Raw genomic sequence first — 24,236 nt, 5'->3', positions numbered from 1 at the left:
GGTTCCCAGCTGTGCTGGTGCCATCTCGTGCGATGTCCACGGCTGTATTTAATGTTAGCTAAGACCCGGCACTTAAAAGTTTCTCTCACAGTTTCGCTGAGTTTGTGCCAAACACCACCCTGACCATCTCATCTTTGTCTGCATAAGCACAGTCCTTCACCCGTGAATATTTAGCGGCAGTGTTTCTATTGGATTGCCGCTGACGGATGGCCTTATATGGGCAGGCACTAAATTACGTGGGAGGTGTAACTCCGCCTCCCACGGCCATCGAGCAGAAGTCTATTATAGTATATGGACGAAAAATAGGTTCCAGTTATGACCATTACGCGTAGAATTTCGAAATGAAACCTGCCCAACTTTTGTAAGTAAGCTGTAAAGAATGAGCCTGCCAAATTTCAGCCTTCTACCTACACGGGAAGTTGGAGAATTAGTGATGAGTGAGTGAGTGAGTGAGTGAGTCAGTGAGGGCTTTGCCTTTTATTGGTATAGATAATCACCTTGTAAACATGGGCACGTGAACGCACCTTGAACGTTGCCCTAAAATAGCCATCTATGGAGCATGTTATCAAGCTCAAGCAGTCACAAAGCTCCAGAACGTCTTTGGCTCCATTCTGGGGGTCTGGGAAAAGTGTGAGGTGCCAGCATTGGAGCGGGTAGCCATTATTACCTTGTACAGTGGTGGCGAACTCCAGACCTGGAGTGCTGCAGTGGCTACAGGTTTTAATTCTAACCCTTTTCCTAATCAGTGACCAGTTTTCACTGCTAATTAACTTTTTCCCCATCACTTTAATAGCCCTGTTAGAAGAGTTAGGCACTCTGAATTGATCCCTTTCTTCATTAAATGACAGCCAAGCAGAAATGAGATGTGAAACGAGCTAACAGATGACCAGCTAAACTAGGGCTTCAAACTCCAACCAATTTCACTCCAGTCACTTTCTTAATGAGAAGCCAATTCTTGCTGTTAATTAAACCCGTTATTTAATTCCATGGCTTTTTGTTGTTCTCATTCTGCAACAGCGCGCATTTCGAAAACAGTTGTTTTTCAGTTCTAAGAGTACCATCAAAATGTTTTGGTGACCTGAGAGATCAGCCTTACCGAGACCATCACCTCCCTTTAATTTCAGATATTGTGTAATGGGCACAGCAGAGCTGGTCATGTGGTGGCTTTGTTTGTGTCTCATTAATGTTTGGCTGCTAATTAAAGAAAAAGAAACAACTATGGGGCCTGAGTCAAGTGAATTAAAAGAAGTAATCAGCAGCAGAAACTGGTCAATAATTAAGAAGATGGTAAGAATGAAAACCTGCAGCCACTGCGGCACTCTAGGCCTGGAATTTGCTACCCCTGACCTAGTACATGCTGGTACAATGAAAAGTACAGGCCATATGAAAAACTAAGGGTTCAGCCAGTTATCTTACCAATAATCTAGCCAACACGCACAGCACCATCACGTCTGTCAAATCTAATTTGCCTCAAAATAAATTAATCACAGGTTGACCTGGCTCACCAAGACACAACATTTGTCAAGTCTCATCTTGGCATCACAGATGACTTGTGTGTTAATAGAATGTCACTTCTTCATTCTCGCTTATTGCAATATGAGTGCAGTAAATTGTTCCAATTATTGACTTTTTATGTTGGCAAAAACATGATATGTTTTATGTATGTGCACCCACACCTTCTGAAAACTGGATGTAATGCCTTTCCGGTCAGTTAACAGCATCCAGCACAGCAAGCATGATGAACTGAAGCTTGGCTGAGATATTTATTGACCTGTCAGTCAGTTTCCTGAGAAGTGACAACAAGTAGCCTATTTATATAAAATGACGAAAAACTGAAATTGTTTTTAAATGCAAATACGCAACATTGACCCTCTTGGTGGGGAATTAAAATGCAGCCTATACATCATATACATCACTTTCGAGGTGTATGTCACATCAACATGCATTATAATAACTGCTTGGTGGCATTAATTATTACTTGTGCGAGTCGTCATTTAACCTGCTGATTTGCTTGCAGGGTCATAAGGGTGTTGTCATTTCCCACGTTCTTTGAAACGTTCCTTGCCTATGGGTCAGAGATGCCATTAATATGTGCATGTTTCCCCTCTCAGGTTTTCTTTTATAAATCCTAATATTCATGTGGGTTGCGTACATATTCACAATTGTTCTGTAACAAGACGATTTGTATACTGCATTTTCGTACACATTACACTTTAAATGACTCACACTTTAACCCCATTGGGGACCACCCCTCCCAGACACCTTGCCCATTTATTGTCTTTTAATAAAGTCACATCACTTCCACATAGAGGTTTGTTCAATATTTCCCCACATTAAAGGTAGCAACCCTAATTTCTAACCTTTTTTTTTTTGCATAAATAAATATAAATAAAGACCCAGGAGGACAGGCAAACTAGACTTATGCATGGGAAACGCACAGGGAGATCAAACCGGAGTCCATTGAGTGATAAAGCAGCAGTTCTAAATCGTGCCACCCCTCTAATGGAGATGGGGGTTCATTTTATTAATGCAACTCCTGTCAGCCCTAGAGCCACACCAGTGCTTCTGATTATTGCTCCTGGCCAGGGGGGTCCCCAACTCCAGCCTTGAAGGGCCACAGTGGCTGCAGGTTTTCACTCTAATCCTTTTCTCAATTAGAGACCTGTTTTTGCTGTTAATGAACTTCTTTTGAATTCATTTTGATTGACTTGTTTTTTTAAGATTTGTTCCCCTGAATGTCTTCATCATTCTTCTGAATTGCTTCATTTCTTTCCTTACTGGCACCCAAACAGAAATGAAATGTGAAATGAGATAAACTAACTCATGGCCTCAAACTCCAACCATTTGCCTAATTAGGCTCTGATTCTTGTTGTTCATTAAACCCGTTCTTTAATTCCATGCCTTGTTATTCTCATTGCGTCATAGCATACATTTCCAAAATAGATGATTTTCTCTGTTCTAAGAGAACTAGGGACCTGAGCAGATCAACATTCCTGAGACCATCCCCTTTCTTTATTTTCAGATATTGTATGATGCACACAGTTTGCTGGTCATGTTTGGGCTCATTTTGCATTTCCTTATTGTTTGGCTGTTCATTAAGAAAAAAGAAACAATTAATGGGCCCGAGTCTTGAAGAGAATATCAAAAAAAATAATAAGTTGCATCAGATAGTCGGACCCCTTTGGTTAAACAGGACTCGGTCCGCCCGGCAGGCAAGTGACAGCGGTGTCCCATACAAGTTCTTATAAAACAGCTGCCGGTTTCCCCGTACCGCCTCAGTTTCAACAGGCCCCTTGCCAAATATCTGACGGAGCAAGCGCGCAGTAAGCCTCCACGTTTCTTTACACAACACACGTGTGCACTTTGTGACCCGAGGGTGCGCTTTTTCGAAATGGACAACTTGCTGCTTAGCGGCTTCGCCCGCCCTGGGGACGCCTCGTTCTCGAGTCTGCTATCGGTTTCGAGCAGTCTCCGCTCAGCGGACATCCCACCCAGGCACAGGTTCCTCATTTCTCTGCTCGGCAGTACTGCCGCTACGAGGTGATGACACCTTTTCCTCTTTGTTCACGCGCACAGCTCGCTTCCTTTTATAGTTATTCTGCGGCTCGCCGGCTGGGCTCTTGTTTGAACCTGTAGCAATGACGTTGGCGATTCGCGCAAAAACCCGGAAACCGCCGAGAGCGCATCGGGAGCCCGACCACGCGCACAGTTGACTTCCCCCTTCACCATCGATCTGAAGACAGAACTCCCGGTCGTCGTCGTCGTGAACGTCGAGGTAAGTTACGTGAAGGGAAAAAATAAAAAACGGCAAGAGGGGCAGGTAAGGGAGGTGGTGGGGGGGCGTCTCAGCTGGAAGGCGGTCGGCGCACGCGTACGTACGTGCATGAGCCGAGGTGGTGCAGTTGTGCACGCGCATTACTCCGCAGCCACCTCAAGCAACACGCTTCGTCTCGTGCATCTCCAAAGTGGGGGTCCGCTGACTGCACTACCCTTTAACGGTAAATGAAGGGACAGGCAAGGAATTTCCTCAGCGTCGAATCGGAATTCGGAGCGCATCCTGCTGGAGTTGGCGCGGGCGCGCTGTCTTCTGCGTGGGAGGAGGCACTCTGGCTGCGCGTTACCTCGGGGCACAGATGTTGCTTTTGCGCAGAGGGGTTCCAGTTTGAAATGAAGCCCCCATCCTAGACAACTGACGGTCTAAAAATCGCGTGACAGCCCTACCGCTAGTGTACATTTCAGACGAGCTTCTAATTGCAGACATTTTCAAAATAGCCCTTTCATTTAGTGGTTAGTCTGCCGTTTAATTTGACTTGTGCTTGTCATTTTTATCAATAGACACACGTACTGACAGTACCATAAGCGGATCAGGTTACCTTCTGAGAAGGTGCCCCCAATCCTAAGAAAGAGTCATAAGAAATCCTTAAAAGTTTTTGTAATCGAGTACTATGTCAAGTAGAAAATATCAAGGTTCAGTTTAACTGGTAGGAGCAGTGACAACAGCCTACCATGGCACTGAACTGTATAAGTGGAATTGAAAATGGATGGATAAATTCCGTATAGAATGGTCATGCAGATTCAGTCCATACAACATTTTCAAGATTAAAGTGTATCGGACGGGGTATACAGCACAACTCTTGGTCTTGTCACTGTAGTGCTACTGAAACACTCCCCTGGCAGGGATATCAGCATGTGACACCAAGACCCTGCAGATGATTGAAAATGCAGTGGTGCATCTGTTGTTCAACTAGCTGAGGTGGCTTCTCTTTTCCAATCACTACATTCGCTCCCTGTAGTGGCACATATTAAGTTAAAATCTTTAGTATGGAGAAATCTGTGAATCTGTACCTACAGATGCTTGAAAGTTAGTGAACCTCTCAGAATGTTCTATATTCCTACATAAATATGACTTAAAACATCATCAGATTTTCACACAAGTCCTCAAAAGAGATATGAAGAACCCAACTAACAAATGAGCAAAAATATCATACTCGGTCATTTATTTATTGCGGAAAATAGCCAGGTTTTACATATCCTTGAGTGGCAGAAGTATGTGAGCCTTTGCTTTTAGTATTTGGTGTAACCCCCTTTTGTAGCAATAACTGCATCTAAAAGTTTCCAGTAGTTCTTAATCAGTCCTGCATGTCTGCTTGGATGAATTTTAGTCCATTCCTCCATTCAGAATTGCCTCAACTCTGGGATTTTGTGGAGTTTTCTCAAATGAACTGCACACTTCAGGTCCTTCTGCAATATTTCTGTTGGCTTAAGGTCAGGACGACTTCTTCAGCCACTCTTTGGTAGAAAGACGTGTGTTTGGGGTTGTTGTCTTGCTGCACAACCCAGTTTCTCTTAAGATGTAATCCACACACGGCTTTCCTGACATATCGAGATTCAGTGTAGCTAGTGCTAGGAGTGGTACCAGCCTACCATGACCCTGAATGGTTTTAGTGGAATTGAAAATGGATGGATTGGAATGTTGTTGTTGGATGAATTCCACATAGCCCACATTCTTCTAGGAATCTTGGTGTCATTTTTGATTCCTCCCTTTTTTATTCTGCCTATATCTGTAAATCACATTAAGAAACATTCTTCTGAAGGTGGAAGTAACATATTCCTCCTTTGCTTTTCCAATGCTGAGAAACTTGTCCATGCTTTTATTACAACCCACAACGCCTACTGTAACTCCCTCCTAATATGTTATCACACCTGCAGTTAATTCAAAACTCTGCAGCAGGAGTCCTTCCAAAAAACCCACAACAGCGAGCACATCATAGCCATCCTAATCTCCCTTCACTGGCTCCATGTGTTTTATTGGATTAAATGAAAAAATCTATTAATGATCTATAAACCTCTGCATGGCCTTGCACCAGACTACAATAGTAACCTTCGCCATCACTACACTTCTGTTTGCCCATTAAGGTCCACTGATTCTGGCCTTCTCATTGTGCCTCAGACTAATCTGTGCTCTGTGGCTGACAGAGGCCTAAGCTGTATAGCACCCAGGCTTTAGAATATCTTCCTCTTTATCTTTTCCCACTTCTTTGTGGGATCAATGTGCTTGATCAACCTTCTCTGTACAGCTCAGCCCTGTATGTCCGCCTCAGTCAAGCTCTTTTCCTTCAGATTTTCTTTTACTTTATTCCTCCGCCTCCACTTTGGCCTTCCTTGCTTTCTCTTCCCCTTTGTACTTCTGTTCCCTCCTAAAATTAATGAGATCAGCCAACTCAATTCATTAAAAAAAAGAAAAAAACAAGACTCACCTGTTCAGGAAGGGCTGTGACTTCCCCTTCATTCTGACCCTTCTTTTAGTTTACACTCTTAGTCCAGATGCTCAAGATTATTTGAGTTTGTTTTACAAACTACAGTATGTTACTTTTTCAGGGTTTTCTTATATTAGTTGCATTTTTGTATTTTGGTTCTAGTTTATTGTCTCTGTGACCAGCAGCAAGGAAACAGGAGCAGGAAGAAATGTTAGGGTGACACCCTGGTAACCCCTTTTAATTGTTAAACAAAAGGGTGCATAATGCTCAACTCAAAAGACACCAATATCAGTATCAGCCATGTGTGCTTTCAGTGAGTCTTTCGGTTCCTTGTTCTGTAGCTCTTAATGGACTAATATCCTGGACTGCAGTCAGATGCCACCTTCCCAGGCCACCACTTTATATGGAAAATAAACAATTGCTTGCTCCAGACATCGGGGCTGGGCAGGAGTGCCCTCACTAGGTGTCCTGTGTGGGCTGTGGAGAAAAGAGAGGATACAATTAGCGACAGCACCCCCTCCTTCCCGAGCATGGTACTGCTTACCTCAGTCAAGCTCATTGGGGGGACCCCCATATGCCCATGAGTGACATCTCTTATTCTAATTCAAAGCTTTGTGTTTCCAGTATTTATTTTTCTTTAGTGTTTTATGCAAATGTTAGTAATGGTATCCAATGTTTTAAATGGCCTGTTCTTTTATTATGAATTTCTGTGAAGCATTTTGAGCATGGGAAAGATACTATATAAATAAAATTTATTATTATTATTATTGTTATAGCAGCTTTATAGAGCAAACCATTGACACTTTACAAGTGCAGAGCAGATGTAAAAATGTTAGCTTGTGTTTTCTCTCAGGATACACTGTGTGACAAATGTATTAGCGTGCATTTTAGGGAATTGTTCATGTGTTATTCTTTTTATTTTTGTTGTTTTTACATTTCCATTTATTTGCTTAGCAGATACTTTAATCCAGAATGACTTACAAAATAAACATAATCAAGCAAACATCAGTCTGGGGGACTGTTTTGGATCAAGGTGACAAAAGTGATCATTGCAAGTGAAGAACTCAGAGCAAAAGACAAGCAAGTTACAAAACTAAAATTATAAAACTCTAGTAGCCAATATCAATTAGACAGAAATTCACTTTCAGGAGGTTGGCAGTGTAGATATGGGCAGTGATTCAGCAGTGAGAATGAAATCGGCAGCCTTGGCATTTAATGTCTAATGCCCTTTCCAACATATCACAATGCCTTCCTACGAAAAAGCACTCGTATTACAATAAAGGCACCTAGTGAGAATAAGGCTGCTTTTGTTAACCGTGAGCAGTGACATTTCGTTATTGTACAAGTCATCCAAGATGTGTCTGGCAAACGTCATTCCTTAGTGGCCTGGGTCAGTTTGTAATTCATACATTTTGGGGTAAAGTAGCTTTGGCAGACATGATGGAGCTGTACATGGTGGCTGGATTGTTGGTAAGGTAAGTGGCTCAACCCACAGTGTTTCACATGGCCTGAACTCACCATTGTAACAGCAATTACATCATTACATGTGCCAGGTCATAGCGAATGCGTTCTTGGACAGTGGTGCCTTACACTTTTCCCAGATCCCCAGAGCAGAAAGGAGAGGTGCTGTAATGCCACACATGATCTTGCGCACAGCCAGATACTCTTGAATGCAAAGGGTGGGTTCTCAGGAGGAGGCTCCTCTACCAGCCCATGAAGTTCTGCAGCATCATGACTGCATATGTATGAGGCTGATTAGCATACTCCAAACATGTATGTTTCAGGGCAGCTTTCAAGGAGAGGTCATGTACGCATATGTACAAAGTGATTGTGATTTATAAACAGTAAATTGCATCGAACTATGCATACATCAGGTTTTACCAATTCAATATTTTTTGGGCATATGCATATTTTCATGCACAAATGAGGCCTCTGGTGCCTGAGATTATTATTGGTTGGTGTTTCTTGACACAAGAACTTTACTTTTTGAATTCAATTTAGGATTTTGTTTGGCCTTGATGACAGTGTGTTTTGACTTTCTGGTTTCGACCTTGCCCTGCTTATTTTGGTTACACTTTATCTTCAACAGCAAGAATTTTTTTTTCTTTAATTAAAAAGCAAGCAATTTGCTTTGAGTACTACAGTAGTAAAAAGATAGATAAAACCTTGTTTGTGACAAAGGAGAATTTAAGAACCCTCAGGGATGAAAAGGGAGATGTCATTTGAAAATGAGAAGGGGATAGCAAATGAACTGAATAAATATCTCACCCAGGTATTTGTAAAGGAAGAAACAAGTTGAATACCTCATTCAGAAGAAAAACACAGCTCAAAGTTCATAGGTTTTAAAATAAGAGAGTCAGGTGTGCTTCAAGCCCCTCAGTATGTTGAAGACTAATGAAACCCCCAGACCTGATGCGATTTTCCAAATTCTATCAAATGAAATGAAAGAGGTCATCTGCAATCCCTTGGCATATTTAAGCAGTTGCTTTTTTCTAGAAGTACCTGAGGACTGGAAAGTTGCAAATACGACTCCAGTCTTCAAGAAGGGAGACAAAATGGATTTTAGTAATTATACACCAATATGTCTTACTTCTGGGCAGTGCAAAACTATGGAAACTAGAATCTAGGTCTTCAAAATCCTCAAAGGCATTGTTAAAATAGATCCAAAAGAATTCTTTTACCCTGAAAGTCAATTATGTACCTCGAGGACACCAGTAGAAATGAAAGGGAAATGCATGCAGGACTGAATTCGGGGAAGCAGTTCTTTGCCGAGTCATGGAGTTGAAGCAAAAACCTTGACAACTTATAAGAGGGAACTGGAGGAGATTTCAGGACAGCTTAGCTATTAGATAAATAAATGAGCTTGATGGACTGAATGGTCTCCTCTCATTTGTTAAATTTCTTATCTCTGTACATGCTGAAACATTCCAGGCGTAATGTTTTCTGGCGTCCACAAGAGGGCAGCAACATCCATTGAACAGAGGAAAAAAGAAGTACAAAGAAAGACAAATGTAAAGGCTAGCATAGCTGTGAAGGAAGGCAACAATGACTGTAAAGAAAGGAGGCAGTAAAGGCTAGAATGTCAGATGAACAAAGGCAACAAGAAGCACAAAGAAAGAGCGAAGTAAAGGCTGGCATATATGGTGTACAGAGGTTTGTAAATGTATGACACAATCAAAACAAATGTACTTACCATTGTACCATTAGCCGGTTTTAATAAACACGTGTTTCACTATGCTATGCCTTCCCATTTAAATACCTGCCATCACCATCTATGGCAGTATATGTACCCAGTTCAGGCCTATCTTCGCAGCACTGTACACAAGGGACCAGCCTTGTATGGGGCACCATCTTATTTCAGGTCTCAGAGTCTGTTGGAAGATGCAGGTTGATAACAAGGTTGAAGGATCAGGAAATGAGCTTATCAGGCTTAAAGTTAAAACAAAGTAAGCATTGGTCATTATCAGAAAAACAGAAAGAACAAATCCAAGAGATAATCAATGTTAAAAATAAACATGTGAGAAAGTCGGAGCCTAATATCAGTTATTAATATTAACACTACAAGAGCCTTTTGTTTCTATCCAGAAACTTGGACAAGCAGGAAGTGCGTGCTGCTGACCTTTGCACCATTTCCATTGTGATGTCACGTGGGACAACTTTCGGGACAACTTTCTTTTGTCATTGGGTAGCAGCTTTTATGTGAGGAGACTAACCTAGAGGAAAGGCGAAATCAGAAACCAATAAAAGTCAGATACTGGGAAGAACACTGCACTGTTACCAATGGCAAAACATAAGACAAAAAACAGAGCTTTAAATTTAAAAGATAATAGAAAAAGAGTCAAGAATCTGAAGGCACTAAAAGGGTTGTATTTTTTTAATACACACACTTGGATAGGAAGTGAACATTCCAATGACTTTCTGAAACCTGTCACATCATTGACTATCTCCAAGAATACACCCCTAAGAACATTTTAGCGATGGGAGCACAAAATGGAGCTGAGAGTAAACAAACAAAATGGCTGCAAAATAAATTTGTTGACTGAAAATTAACCTACCAAATACAAAACTAACGTTAAACTCAGATTATCAGGTATAAGAAGAAGGCCATAGTGAGTTAAAAACCTTACATAAAGGTGAACAAAATCACACAAAAAAGTTAAATAATCCCCATATTCATAACAGCAACAGAGTGAAATATTTGAGACTCGGGGGGGTTGAATGTTAACAAATTTGAACATGTCAACTAATTAGCAAATCAAAATCTACATGTTGGCAAATGGAGTAAAGGCAAAAAAACACATTCCAATATAAACTAAAGCCACATCACTGACAGTAGGAACAGTTGGGTATAGCCTCAGACAAAGATGGGAGGGGCCAAGGGCAAAGTGCAACAAAAGGAAGAGCTAGAAGGGGTGTCAGACCCAGATGGGAGGGGCCAACAGCAGACAAAAGGAACAACTGGGTGGAGCTTCAAGCTCATGTGCCATAGGTGGGTAGAAGGGCAAATCACTGGCTAAATGGAGGGCTAGAGGGTTAAATACTTATTGAACATTTGTTTAAACAAATACTGTATATTAAAATATAAGTAATGCCATGGGAGCTGACGTGACCTGCTCAGCGACACACATGAGGTTAGTGGAGCAGAATTAAATCATCTTTTGTAGTCTGGCACTTTTTTTCCTTTGAGAATGTTGGTGGTTAGAGCCTTGGCTGAGCAGGGCAGACTGGAGTTTCCTATCTTTAGCAGCTTTTAGAGAATGACAATGTACCCTCAAGCAATCGAACATATAGAAATATAATAGTTCTGTTGTGTCCTGGGGCTTCTCCTAGTCAGCTGTTCCTTTAAAAGAAACTCATCTTTCTTGCTTCACATTCATGTATTAGTGTTTTGTTGCTTTTTTTCAAATCTATTGAGCTGTATTTCCTGATACAAACTTCCCATTTTTTGCTTTATTCTTCTTCCTGTCAACTTTCTGTATCATTTCATCATAAAAGATTGGCAGTGACCAGTTACACCATTTCAAATATGTCCATATTTCCTTATCATACTGTGAAACATGCTGTATATTGAGTATCACAGCCTTCTTTCCGGGCTTCCTGCACCGTCACAATTCTTTGTCTCACTTCTTCTTTACATGTTCTGCGATTACTTTCTCAACTCTCCAATTTGCTAACATTTAGCCCCTCTTTTATTTTAAGGTAGACCATCCACTGGTTTGTCAGTTTTGTAGAATGATTAAAGATTTGATAGTCTCTCTGGTGAAAAGTACCATGAGCCTTTGGAGCTAAACTAACTAAACTGTAGAAGTTCATAGAACGCTTCACCAAATTTTATATTTTAGACTGTGCATACTTACATAGATAGATTGTAACTGAAGGACTGTTGAAGCTTATTCAGGTGGACTCTGGTAGACCTCCAATGAACAGTTTTCTTGCAACTCTTCCATAGATGTCTTTGCTGGTTAGAGTTCTTTTTGTTGATCTGTGCACCACTACTCCAGAGGAAGCTAGGGATGCTTGCACATCTATGATGTTATTTTAGGATTACCTTTTATCATTTTAGGTGGATGTCCACTTCTTGGTGGTGTGGCTATTATTTTAATTCCCCGCACCTGTATGCTATTTGCCTACCAGTGAATGTATGGAGTCCAAGCCTTTACCCAAATGGCTTTATAACCTCATCCAGATTGTTGAGCATCTGCTCCTTTTTTGCCTCAGTTCTGCTTCTGTTTCCTTAATACAGTGTATAGTACTGGATGCGTTGGAAGACTCACCGACCTGCTGTCTTACAATTTTTGCTTGTTCCTTCCTAAGACATCATTTCAGATCTTCAAGTTCATTGGTCACCTTGATTAGTTGGTAATCACTCTGTGATTGACCCAGTTGATGTGCTTAGCCCTGATGCAAGGGATAAAATTAAGGGGTCAATTATTTTTGGACATATACAATACAGTGTAACCTTGGATTGTGAGTAACTTGGTTTGCAAGTGTTTTGCAAGACAAGCCAAAATTTTAAATACATTTTAACTTGATAAATGAGCGAGGACTTGCAAAATGAGTAGTACATATACGCTTTTTCCTCCAAACATCATGTGGGGATTGTGGGTAATCTTCTCCCATGCTCGTTCTCAGTCAGCGTGCCTCACTCATATAGTCAACATCCATATGAGCATATAGTGTTTACTATAGCATGGTGACCACGTGTTTGTGTGTGCTGTAACGTGCGAGTCCCTGTCATGCACTCCAAAACTTGAGACTGAGTCTTAGTACTTTAGCAAAACCAGCTTTATTCAGCGTGAAACAGGAACAGCACTGTTATTTATTGTAGTGGGATCTACCGCTCTCCTATACAGAGGCACAGCAATCGGGCAGGGTCGTGACCAGGTTAGTGGCTAAGTAATACTGTGCTCTTGCATTTATAATGTTCCTTTCATCACCCATTGACGGCAGGCACTTATAGCTTGACCACGATTTTTTCTGATTCTCTTTTACGGCAAACTGCTACAGCACTGGGAGCCTGTGGTTGCTTGCTTCGGGACGCTCGTGTGTTGTCCCGTTGGGGGGGGGAATCCCAAAAGAGTTTAGAAACCTTACAGTGCGTAAAGCATTTTTTTTATTTTGTGTCCAAGTGTAGTGACTCTTCAGGCAAAAGCAACTGTTATTGGATAGGTTTCCTTGTTAAAGTCGCAAAAAAAGAAAAAGATTCCAGTGAGCCAACTGATAGCAGGCATTCTGTTAGTTAGAGTGAAGATTTTGTATTAATCATTTTTATATAAATATTTGTGGATTGTGAAACAAATTATCTGAGTTTCCATTACCAGTATTTATTATTTGGGGAAAGTCGCTTTGATATACAAGTGCTTTGGATTACAAGCACGTTTCCGGAATGAATTATGCTCGCAAACCGAGGTTCCACTGTATCTGTATTTTGGACATTTGGGCATTTTCATTTTCAAAACACTCAAACTGGTGGATGATACTTTATTTCAATTTGTATGAGATGCTTTCTGACTGGTGCCCTGTGCAAGGTTTGTTCCTACCTGGGACAGGCTCCAGCACCCCTCCAAAATCCCGTTCAGGACGAAGTGGTGTAAGTCTTTCAGGGCTAATTATTTTTGTTCCCTTTTGTACCAGGGCTGAATATTTTTCCAAAAAAAGTACACAAAACAATGGTTTAGACATAAATCAACATACAGTTGACCGATTGGGGACTGATCAGCTGATGCAAGTACCTGTCTTTCATTTGCAACCTCCAGATCACGTGAATCAAAATCAGAGATCAATAAGTCAGAGTGCAATTCAGCAATAACACACAAAAAATGAATAAATAACTAATGCACACAGAGTATTATGCTTTGTGCATTTTGCTTCGCCCTCTCACCCAAATTTGATGGCATCTAGACATTGTTTACGATATTTACAAACACGCAGGGGTGTGATGAAAAGGCAACGAGTCTTAACAGTCCTCCTAGCAAAAGAGGGTCTACCTATAGCGTAACAGTGAGTTTTATCAACGTTTACAGCTTTTTTCCACCCTTTTTGTCGATTCAAGGGGTTTAGGGCGGATGTCGGCTTTCAGTCCTTAAAGAGTTAAAAAAGGACTGACTGACATTCTGTTTAAACATGCACTTTATGCTCAAACATAAAAGACTCGCTTGCAGTGGGTTCACAAAGTATCAGTCATGGCTGTAACTTCACATGGTGGATATGCATATTCTGTAAAGGCGGTGGCATCCAGAGCCAAGACAACAGGGCTTAACCACTGTGCCCCAGAATGTGGAAAATTCTGCATCAGAAATGGTGATCTGCCTGTTGAAACCTCTCCTTTGAGTTATTATTTTTGAATTACGCTTTGGGACTTGTTTCCTTAGGATTACCTTTTAGGCAACTCCTTTGTGCCTCTTTTTTGATCTGTTGTCATTTTTTGTTGTATTATCTAGTTTTCTGTGAATGGATAATTAATTTACACATATTTTCTGTTTACCTTTTTAATTCAAACCAAGGGTTTGTGGTCATTCCTCCTCCTGTGTAGCTTTTGTTATGTTTTTCCTGTTTTTAGGCCCGCTTTGGCTGAAGCCAGCGGGTAGTATTAAGGACCTGGTTCTCATGAGCCTCCTGCTCGACAGACCAGTGAGTACCTTTTTTGCTATGGTGGACTTTATAGTGTAGTTGTCAGTTGGCTTGAAGGAACTAAGTTTGTGAGCAGAATCAGAGTAGAAGTAAAAGGGGCTTTTTCTCTCTGTTTTGTTCACTCCATCATGCCTGATGAGTGCTTACCCATTTTCAAGCAGGGTAGCATGTGGGGAGAATAGTCTTGTCGGGGTGTGATGTGTCTATGCAGTCGATTTAAACATCGAAACTGCGGTCTTTAGTATATACATTATTTGTATGAGACTTTATATGAGTGGCATTGGCCGGGAGGGGCTTCACAGGCCCTGATCCGTTTGTCCTTTAGGTATATTTTTGTTGTTCACATTTGCACAATGGCCCCCAAACAGAAACACTGAAAAAAAAATTCTTACTTCGAACTTTCCTCATACTGTTTTTTTGCTGTTTTTGTTTTCGGTGGTTTTCAGTGACACCTTTTGCTTATTGCTCATCAACATTTGAAAAACATCCATTGGAATTTAACTCGTTGTCACCCTCCTATAGAAACGGCAGACACAAAACAACGATAACAGTGTTAATGTTTGTGATGTGCAATCTGTTAGAATGGCAAATGCAATGCATATGTCTTTGTTATTTGCAAAAAAGAAGAAAAATCTCGGGTTGCAAACGTATGCAAACTGCTGCATCTGAAGACGCAGAAAAAGCAGTTTTTATGTGGTTCAGTGATGCTTGTTCAAGAAACATTCCTATTAATTCGCCATTCATTCAAGAAAATGTGAGGTTTTTAAACTCTCTTGGAATCTCTGTCAACAGAACAACACATGTGAGCTTGTTGTTTCCCTTCCCCGGCAACAGACAAACAATCTTACACAGACGCGGCTATCGCACTTCGAGATGCACTTCAGCGTGAAATTCCTGTTGGGTGGGGGGGAATCCCAAAAGAGTTCAGAAACCTCATAATATGAAGAAGAAGGAAAGGATGATTCGGCTTCTGATTGATAACTGTACTGCCCACAACATGCTTCCACATTTAAGCAATGTTCACGTTGAATTCCTCCCACCCTATTGCACGGCAGTGCTTCAGCCAATGGACTTGGGCGTCATTCGCATCCTGAAAGTGTATTATCGCAAGGAAATGCTGAGAAAAATTCTCATCAGCATAACTTGTAGGCGAGAGAAGATTAAAATAACGAGAAAGAAGCTATTGAAGCTGCTTCCATCTCCAACATCCTATCTTTGTGAGGCAGCGTTTTCTGCAGTGACAGCAACCAAAACAAGATTATGGAGTAGTCTGAACATAAGCAACACATTTTGTGTGCCACTCTCTTCCATCGTCCCTAGATTGAATTTTCTGATTGCAGGAAAACAAGCTCAGGGCTCCCACTGATTCTGCATTATGTTAAGCTGTATGATTTCTATTATGATATTATAACTTAATAATAATAGAAATGTAATGTAAATTGTGTATAAAACTGCCCTACGAACCTGCTCATAATATACCCCCCCCCCATACATACACACACACTGAGGAACCTTTCACCAACTCAACAGCGTACAAACACCCTGTGTGATGAGCCAAAGATTTCAAGTTTTGATTCATCAGGCAATAAGACTTTCGTCCAGTTTTCAGTAGTTCACAGCCAGTATTTCAAGGCCCTATTTTGTCCTTTAAGGAATGGCTTTCTTCCTGCCACTTGCCCTATCAAACCTGCAATTCAAAGTCTCATCGTCACAGTAGATACTGACACTTACTTTTGACGACCACTGTTAAGCTGTACTTGTAGCTGTTGTGCTGTGAGGCGTCTGTCACGCAAGCTGGTGACCCTCAGAAACAGATCTCTTCCTATCGGAGTTTCTTCACAGTTTCCAATTGCCTTGTAGGACACCACTGGACTCACTAACACTTTGATTTTTGATTTTTTTTTTTTTTTTTGCAATTACTCTCAATTAAAGGACTACGCTTCTAAGGGTAATAATGCTCTGTCTCATTTAATTTGTTCATTGCCATTTCCTTGCCATTATCACTGGAATATTGTTGAAGTAGTACATCAGAGGGTGTAGTAACATATTCTGTTCCAACTCTGCTTTAAGACACACAGAGGGGTTTTAAGTAATCAACAGAAGTTGGGACACCTGTGCAAATTGTTTGCTCCAGTTTGCAAGGCTTCATGTACTTTAATTGCTGCTGAGCATCAGTAGGTTGGAGCCTATTAGTTGTTCCCTAAAGGAGGCCCATCTGTAGTATTGTGAACTTTGCTTTTTTCAGTTATTGCTAATCTAAACTTTAAATTCAAACCTCTGGCAGTTTAAGGCTTACCTTTTCTTTTTTTAACATTTTATTGAATTTATTAAAATCAAATAACATTCCATACAAGCAAATCAAGTTTTACAGAACCAGGTTTGAAACAAATCAACCCTCTTCCACGAAAAAAAAGCTAGGCCAACAGAGTAAAACTTTAATAGTAGGGAAGATAAATAAATAAATAGAATAACCATTTTGGGCCATTCATTGAATTTTAACTGATTACATTTGAAGAAATACTGGAAAAAATTAGGTGTTCTAAATCTTTTGACCAGTAGTGTAGTACCCACTGTAATCTGGCTCCACTTTAAGCATTTACATTTAGTGGTAGAGTAAGAGTGCAGTAACTCACAGAAGGATGCTACTAGACAACCTTAAAGGGGGCCTAAGACCCTAACAACAATCAAGTCCTAGAAACTCCCCTGCTGTATATTAGGATCTACTAGAATGTTCTCCCATTTGTAGACCCTCCATTAGGATGGTGAACCGGTGTGAACATCCCCTAGCCTCATGGTGGCTCTGTTGCTGCTGATCATGCAAGGTTTGTTCTTTTGAAACCTCTTTCAGTTCTCATTTTCATTTTGGACTCCTTGCTATCATTTTGGCTGCTCAAAAGCACTCCTTGTCTTTGAAAACCCTCGGCTGTCAACAAATCTCAATAGCAAAGAACTCCGCTGGAGCTCACAATATAAATCAACAGATAAGATGAAAAAGTTCAAGTTCATATCAGGTGTTGCAATTTTTCTTCCACTTTGTTTATCCAGCTCAGTAAAGATATTTTAATAATGCAGGGCATGTTCTGTGTCACAAGGGAATGCACTCGTAGTAAAAGTGAAAGCTGCTAAAATATTTGGTGTGTTTGAAGTTCATTACCCTTTAGAGATAATGTGATTATTTGGATTGTAATGCCCGTGGCAGCCGCTGAATGGCGTTGAGACAGCCGCTTAATGTACGCTCAACATCGGCCGTTTGAATTTGTATTGATTCAGCTCTTCAGATATGGTGGTTTGATGCATTCCAGAAGGCCTCACTAGAATGTAAAGCAGGAAGGCTCAGACATAGAGAAGCAGAGTGGGCTTGGGTTTAAAAAGCGAAACCTTTTCTTGTTTTTCCACACCTAAAATAAATGCTGAGACACACACATCCCTTAGGTGGGGGATCTTAATTTAAATCCGAGAGGAAGAAAATAGATTGTGGCCTGTAGGAGGTATTGCAGCACTCCAAATCCCCAGACACAACTTTACAACACATTCCTGGGTTTAAATAAGGGGCATTTAATTTCAGACAGTATCTCCACAGGGTTTTAGTTTCTTTCCTTCTAGATCTCACAACAAGCAATAGATTTCTCCTTCTACACCTCCCATGCAGTTTCTTCCACCTCCTCCCAACTCTGATTCCTCAGTGGACAGAGGCGACCACTTTTATGCCATACTCGGGAATGCTTCTGGTGTTAAGGAGGAAGTATTCCCAGGTCAGGTGGAAGTCCATGAAAGTAGGAACAGCCCTCTCCAGCAGTTCCCCATCTTGGTACCTTGAGAATCCAGCGGGGCTGCCCCACGGGACTGCAATTCCCTACATGCTCTTCAGGTACAGGAATGGACATACTGGCCCAGGAATGCTGCACTTCAGGGAGAGGCTGATGGCACATGTGATCCTGCCATTCCACTTATATCCATGCCCCTGACTTCTGCTTAAAGTGGATTTCCACTTTTCTGTTGTCATTCTAGATCTTCCACTAATGATCACTGTTGTCCTTGTACACATGATCCCTCAGTGACATGATTCCAATAGAGCATAGAACCCTTAATTATGGCAAAGGGTGCCTATGGCAGGAGCAGACACAGAGAGATCTTCAACTGGTGGTCTGTAGCTAGACATTTCTCAACCTTTCACACAGTTATAAGGAGCTATACGTCTGGTTTATACGTGACATGTCCGAACAGCAAAAATGACATCAGATGTGGAGTTAGGCCCCCTCGGACTGCTTGCACGTGATGGGTTTTTGCAGCCGCACTACACACTGAATTTTTCTGACTATGTGACGCTCCCTTGAATCCAAAATTCCAAACTGCACGGAGAGGTTGGTGTAAGATGCGATCCTACCATACTTAACAGGGTGCCAGAATGATGAACAAAGCATTGAGGAACACACTTGATTTATCTAATGCTTTGGTGATTGCATGGGACACACCACTCCCCTTCTCTCCAGTCCCCCCCCCCAGCTTTGAAGATTGCACTCAAGTCATTGAAAGGGACATGGGTGGGTCTGTGAACACACTGCCATGTGAAAAACTGGGTTGTGACACCACAAAGGTTGGAAAACACTGCTTTAAAATAAAAGTTAGAGGGACACACAAAAACTTTAAGAAAAGAAAACTGCTGATCCTAATGGTTCTGCTACAACCAGGGTTTGTCCCTGGGCTGATGTGTAGTTTCCTTATTATTATTATTATTCCTGTTTTTAAATTGTTTTTCATGTTTTCATGTTCAAAAATTCAACCTCAAGATTTTGATGAATCTCAACATTTTAGACGTCCCTGAGTCCAAAAATACCATTTTTGGAATTATGTCTGGGTGTGTGTGTATATGTATGTGAACACGATAACTTGAGTATGCTTTGACTTAAGTCAACCAAATTTTGCATACAAGTGTTAAGTTCAAAACGTAGATTTCTATCAACTTTTGAGCCATTTCTGCTAACCTGAAATGGTACTTTACCTTTTATTCATGCAGCTGTAGAGTCCGATTTATTCAACTTTACTTTTATAATAATTGTTCAATATATTATTAATTTGATTTGATTTGTTGTTGATGGCTCTTTAATGTACATAATGTAAAAATATAATAATTGTCTTGCAGTTTACTCCTTAAGTATCCATCCCCATATACAGTGCATCCGAAAAGTATTCACAGCGCATCACTTTTTCCACATATTGTTATGTCACAGCCTTATTCCAAAATGGATTAAGTTCATTTTTATCCTCAGAATTCTACACACAACACCCCATAATGACAATGTGAAAAAAGTTTACTTGAGGTTTTTGCAAATTTATTAAAAATAAAAAAACCGACAAATCACATGTACATAAGTATTCACAGCCTTTGTTCAATACTTTGTCGATGCACCTTTGGCAGCAATTCCAGCCTCAAGTCTTTTTGAATATGATGCCACAAGCTTGGCACACCAATCCTTGGCCAGTTTCGCCCATTCCTCTTTGCAGCATCTCTCAAGCTCCATTAGGTTAGATGGGAAGCATCGGTGCACAGCCATTTTAAGATCTCTCCAGAGATGTTCAATCAGATTCAAGTCTGGGCTCTGGCTGGGCCACTCAAGGACATTCACAGAGTTGTCCTGAAGCCACTCCTTTGATATCTTGGCTGTGTGTTTAGGGTCGTTGTCCTGCTGAAAGATGGATCGTCGTCCCAGTCTGAGGTCAAGAGCGCTCTGGAGAAGGTTTTCATCTAGAGTGTCTCTGTACATTGCTGCAGTCATCTTTCCCTTTATCCTGACTAGTCTCCCAGTTCCTGCCACTGAAAAACATCCCCACAGCATGATGCTGCCACCACCATGCTTCACTGTAGGGATGTTATTGGCCTGGTGATGAGCGGTGCCTGGTTTCCTCCAAACGTGATGCCTGGCATTCACATAAAAGAGTTCAATCTTTGTCTCATCAGACCAGAGAATTTTGTTTCTCATGGTCTGAGAGTCCTTCAGGTGCCTTTTGGCAAACTTCAGGCGGGCTGCCATGTGCCTTTTACTAAGGAGTGGCTTCCATCTGACCACTCTACCATACAGGCCTGATTGGTGGATTGCTGCAGAGATGGTTGTCCTTCTGGAAGGTTCTCCTCTCTCCACAGAGGACCTCTGGAGCTCTGATAGAGTGACCATCGGGTTCTTGGTCATCTCCCTGACTAAGACCCTTCTCCCCCGATCACTCAGTTTAGATGGCCAGCCAGCTCTAGGAAGAGTCCTAGTGGTTTCGAACTTCTTCCACTTATGGATGATGGAGGCCACTGTGCTCATTGGGACCTTTAAAGCAGCAGAAATTTTTCTGTAACCTTCCCCAGATTTGTGCCTCGAGACAATCCTGTCTCGGACATCTACAGACAGTTCCTTTGACTTCATGCTTGGTTTGTGCTGACATGAACTGTCAATTGTGGGACCTTCTATAGACAGGTGTGTGCCTTTCCAAATCATGTCCAGTCAACTGAATTGACCACAGGTGGGCTCTAATTAAACATCTCAAGGATGATCAGGGTAAGCAGGATGCACCTGAGCTCAATTTTGAGCTTCATAGCAAAGGCTATGAATACTTATGTACATGGGATTTCTCAGTTTTTTTATTTTTAATAAATTTGCAAAAATCTCAAGTAAACTTTTTTCACGTCATTATGGGGTGTTGTGTGTAGAATTCAGAGGAAACAAATGAACTTAATCCATTTTGGAATAAGGCTGTGACATAAAAAATGTGGAAAAAGTGATGCGCTGTGAATACTTTCCGGATGCACTGTATGAACTGTATGAGACCACTCCTGATTTTTTTATGTAATGTTTACAAATACTGGTTTTTGTAGATATTATTCAGTTCTTATGTATTGTTTATTTTGTATTGCTACATATAAAGCACGTGCCTTTTATTTTGTGGGTGGAGCCCCAAGAGACAGGGCCACCATGATGTCACTATTGCAGGACTGCCCTCAGCCTTTATATTGAGGTTGACAGGACAGTTCCAGCACAGTGTTGTTGGGAGCTGTGGAGTGCAAATCTTTTGTAAGCATCATTTGACTTTTTATGGTTTATTAAACTTTTGCTTCTGCTTATTGGATTTGATTTCCATGTAAACAGAAGTTTGTGAGTGGGGAGGTGAAAAATGTGCTATAAAACTCAAAACACCGAGAAAAGTCGAATTTAGCATGGTGTCTGTATGTGTGCCCATGTGTGTTTCTGGAAAATTTGAAATTGATGTTCATTTCTTAAAATTACAATTTTCTTTGGAAATGTATTGAGTTTTTTTTTTTAGCTCCACAATGACTATATCCTGACACAAATATACTTAGAAGAAGCAGTTTTCAAGATATCTGCTGTGAGCATTAACACCAATATACACCAGTAGTTTCCAAAAACATTGACCCTTTTCAAACAAGTTGTGTTTGTCGTGTTACAGGCTCCAGGCTTGTTATTTTTGGTCCAATTACGTATCCCAGTATCTTTCAAAAATGGTTTGACCTCCGTCCAACAACAACTGCCCAACAAATTGTTTAATTTATCTGGGATTTTCACAGTCTGCTTCGTTTAGTCATGGCACCAGGCTTATTGATTTGCAAATTTTAGCATGAGTAGTTTTAGTCAGTCAGTCAGTCATTATCCAACCCACTATATCGTAGCACAGGGTCACTGGGGTCTGCTGGAGCCAATCCCAGCCAACACAGGGCGCAAGGCAGGAACAAATCCTGGGCAGGGTGCGAGCTCACTTCAGGGCACACACACTCACACACCAAGCACACACTAAGGATAATTTTGGATCGCCAATGCACCTAACCTGCATGTCTTTGGACTGTGGGAGGAAACCCACGCAGACAAGGGTAGAACATACAAACTCCATGCAGGGAGGACCCGGGAAGAAAACACAGGTCTCCTTACTGCGAGGCAGCAGCACTACCACTGCGCCCATGAGTAGTTTTAGAGATTCATAAATTATTTAAATATACAAGTAAGCACACATGTAGGCACACATAAGTGTGGAAATACACACTCACACACACACATTTATAAGTGAAAATAGCTGACAGCTTGCATGCCTTACCAGAGCACATGCTGGATGATGAAGAGAAAGAAGTGAACAAACACACAGCGCGCAATAGATCTCTAAAGATTGGCATGAACAGAGGTATTAAGCCACCCATTGTGCCAGTCTGTCTGTCTTTGCAACCTGTTTACTTCATTTGACCCAATGTGTTAAGTTTCAAATGAAATAAGTTATTCACTTAATTCAATTCCTGTTCATTTTACTCTATTTATTTGTGTAATTAATGAATATTATGGCACTTAATATTCTTGATTGGATATCGTTGTACAGTTATCTAAGTTGTATTGTATTATAAAATCTGGTGTTTTATTTCCTGCAGTATCACTAAAGTGAAATTTACATGGAAGTACTGGATGGACCATTCCATATCAGCTTTTTGCCATTAGATTACATTTTAGACTTTCTGAGCTTTGGATTGCCTTTTCAGGCATTCCCTTTTTGCTTAATTTTTACCTTTTTAATTATTTTTCTTTCGTTCTTCATTTTAGTGAATTCATTAATTTAAAAAGATTTTTTCCTTGCCTTTGTCCTATATAGATAAATCGATATGAAAGGCACTATATGATAGATAGATAGATAGACAGATAGATGTAAAAGGCATTATATAATAGACATGCAGTACATATGAAAGTCACTATATCATAGAAAGATAGATATGAAAGGCACTGTGTAACAGGTATGAAAGACACTATACAACATATACTGTAGATAGATAGATAGATAGATAATACTTTATTTATCCCCAGAGGTTTTATAGTTTCCTCTCCCTTGAAGGTCATGTTTATGTATTTTTGAATATTGTAAAGTATATTTTTGAACTTCTAAGCCTGTGCCCCATTTGGAGTCTGTGCCAGTGGAGTTTAGGGTCAGGCTGTCTGAAACGAGACTTGCGTCAAGGCTGACCAGTGAAGGTCCTGATCTAATTTTGCTCATTTTTGAGGCCTACCACTCCTTTTTGTTGTGCTCAGTTTGCAAGCTGGCATCTCATTAGGCAGAGGCAGAGGAATCCTGGCTTTGAGATATTTAGAACAGCTTTTGCTAATTCCTTTTGTTTAGGGTTAAAGATTGGACTTGTTTGGTGTTGATTTTGTTGCTTTGACTTTTTCACTTTAATATTTTAGCTTTGTCCTGGTTAAGTTAGTCGTGAATTTTAGCTCGTCAGATATTTTTGACTTTTGCCTATCACTCTGACAACATCTCAGCGTTTTCCCCTTTTGAATCTTTCTTCACCTTGTCTTTCGTTTTGTTTCAAAAGCTGATATCAATACCAAAATCAGAGTTTTAGTAACAATCCAATGCTAATGCTGACCCTGAGGTTCTGTGGGCTTTTACCAGACCTCTGTGACCAACAAATAAGGTACCCCAAACATGAACCAGTTTGACTTCAATCTTGTTGCTTCTGGAGGTGTCATAACCTTCCACTTGTGAGGATGGCCTGGAGGATTTTCTTCTGAGGCGCAGCCTTTAACAATTCCTACCTCCTCCTGTCCACCCACATTGATAAGCCGTGGTGTTCTTTAACTACCGGTGCAGTTTTCTTTCTCTGTCTCCTTCAGAGGTTTCTGTATCATTTGCTAACCTGGTGACACTTGTGGCCCTTGTAACCTCTTCCCACATTCATAAACCACCCAGTCATCCATTCTCAGCACTTCTTAAACCAGTTCATGGTCAGAAGGACCTACAGTCAATGAGCCATGCCATTCCATTACAAGGACCATTAATATAAACACACACACACACACAGCAATCATGTTACATTAG

At 40.9% G+C, this 24,236-nt stretch overlaps 1 protein-coding gene across 1 annotated transcript in view; it reads left to right on the top strand.

Moving 5' to 3' along the window:
- The first annotated feature begins 3,525 nt into the window (after window positions 1-3,525).
- The window catches only part of fam49bb (family with sequence similarity 49 member Bb), a 148,070-nt gene continuing 127,359 nt past the window's right edge, over window positions 3,526-24,236 (top strand). Inside the window, exon 1 of the mRNA XM_039753968.1 lies at window positions 3,526-3,775. The gene's annotated coding sequence lies outside the window, so the exon portion shown is untranslated. The remainder of the gene's footprint in view (window positions 3,776-24,236) is intronic.

The sequence above is a fragment of the Polypterus senegalus genome, chromosome 5 (genome assembly GCF_016835505.1).
Source record: "Polypterus senegalus isolate Bchr_013 chromosome 5, ASM1683550v1, whole genome shotgun sequence".
Classification (NCBI taxonomy): Eukaryota; Metazoa; Chordata; class Cladistia; order Polypteriformes; family Polypteridae; genus Polypterus; species Polypterus senegalus.
The sequence above is the reverse complement of the archived record's forward strand: the minus strand, read 5'-3'. Positions and strand labels throughout refer to the sequence as shown.